Source organism: Myotis davidii, unplaced genomic scaffold (assembly GCF_000327345.1).
Source record: "Myotis davidii unplaced genomic scaffold, ASM32734v1 scaffold3153, whole genome shotgun sequence".
Lineage (NCBI taxonomy): Eukaryota > Metazoa > Chordata > Mammalia > Chiroptera > Vespertilionidae > Myotis > Myotis davidii.
In genome coordinates this window covers 102,691-104,730 of record NW_006284835.1, presented here as the reverse complement: position 1 = coordinate 104,730, position 2,040 = coordinate 102,691, and positions in this window count along the sequence as shown.

The window sequence follows — 2,040 nt, the reverse complement described above, 5'->3', positions numbered from 1 at the left end:
CTTCTCTACCCCTATGTCAGTGTCTTTGCCCACTGCAGCTTCCCTCTCAAAATCCATTCACCAGGACATTAGCTACTCAGGCTGCTCTCTAGACACTAGAAAACAATCCCTTCACAGTTTAGTTCCTCCATCTTCTAAGACCTTACACTTCCAGGAGAGATCTTTGTCTTCACATTGAAGACTCCAAAGGTCCATGCCTCAAAAAAACAACAGAAAAAAAAAGCTCTTTTCTTCAAAGCAGTATTTAAAGCTCTACCCCTGGAATAACAGTCTGCTTGCCCTTTAAGATGAGAGCATATTCAGTAATCCCAGAGAATAAGGTTTTATAAGGAAACAAAAATTTAAGAGAATAATCTCAGCTAACACTCCTTATTACAAAATGTATTTCTGTGCACATCATGTTATAAAACCATTAAGGAACAGTAAGGTTCATAGATAAATTCTCAAATATAAATTAGATGTTAAAATAAAAATAATAAATTTCCCTGATGCTTTTTTTTTTTACAACTTTAAGTTTCTATTCATTTAGATTAAAGACCAATTTCACTTTGGATTATTTCCCATGTAAAATTTTTGAAATCAAGATAGGTGAGCCACTCTGGGGTCTCGTTCAGGTTAATGGCTGCCTCACAGTGGTTGGCTGCACCTCATTTAGACGTTCATTCATCACATGTCTGATAATATATTTAAGCTGCATAGGCGCCAAACAAACTCATGAACTCTGAGGAATTTTCAAGGTAATGTATAATCATGTTCAATACTTTAAACAAACACAAAATTTACTTTGTAAAATGTTGTCAACTTTGGAGTCAAAACTAATGACAAATCTTAAAATGACTTTCTTTGGCAACAATCTGAAATATATTTATATTGTTTAGCTAGTGCTACAAAATAGTTAGTGAATACTATTTATATCCTGGCATTATTTTGTTTGTATTTTACACATATATTTTTAACTGAGATATCATTTTAGATTTAATTATTAACATCATTCAGTAGATAAAAATGATAAATGCATACTGATAAGTGAAGCTGAAAAATCAGAAGCTTTTGTTTTCTATCTTTCTAGCTATAAATCTATACAATATTTCCTATCATATCAGAAGACATTCTTCCTTTAGAAAATAGTGGTATAGTCTTGATGGAATAAAGAGTTGATATTAATAAAAATTAGTTAGTACTGACTATTTTCTGTACTGACTTAAATTTGTTTGGATGAGCAACTCTCTCTGTCCACATTGATAAAGTTTTTCCTCTTATTCTTTCTGGCTATACTTATGGGACAGCAACGCACCTAGTTGAAAGATAAAAATTTGAAATAGGGTGTATTTTCTTATTTCTTTATGTCTATCATTCAAATTTGTTTGATTACTTCTTAAATGGATTCAATAGTAATAAAATGATAATTATTGCTTCATTTTACAAAGATTTTCTAATTTAACTGTGGAATAGATAATATTTTCATTTTTTAAGATATAAGAAAAATTAGAATATTTGTCTTTTGCCCATTTTGAATATTGATTTGCCAATGTTTTCTTCCCGCTTCACAGGAATGCTTTCTATATAATATATATACTTACATAATTTATTTAAAAATCAAGAAGATATTATGTATATATATCTTCTTGATATTAAATAATCATGAAGATATTATAGATTATATATATATATATATATATATGGTATCCCCAAAAATGTATACACACTTTGAATAAAGGCAGTGTTTGTACTTCAACTGTATTTTCAAACTTCCAATAGCATTTTCTTTTTTTCCCATTGATTTTTTAGAGAGAGTGGGAGGGAGAGAGAGAGAGAGAGAGAAACATCGATCTTGGGGCCAGGGATCAAGACTGCAACTGAGGTAGGAATTGAATCTGTGACCCTTTAGTCCACGGGCCAACAGTCTAACCACTGAGCAAAACCAGCTGGGGCTCCAGGAGCATTTTAGGATGACTTTCCTTTGTTCTAAGTTTAGTCTGGCTGAAAAGAAAGAAATATCAATTGAGCTATCAGCTGTTAAAGTGTGTATACATGTTTTTG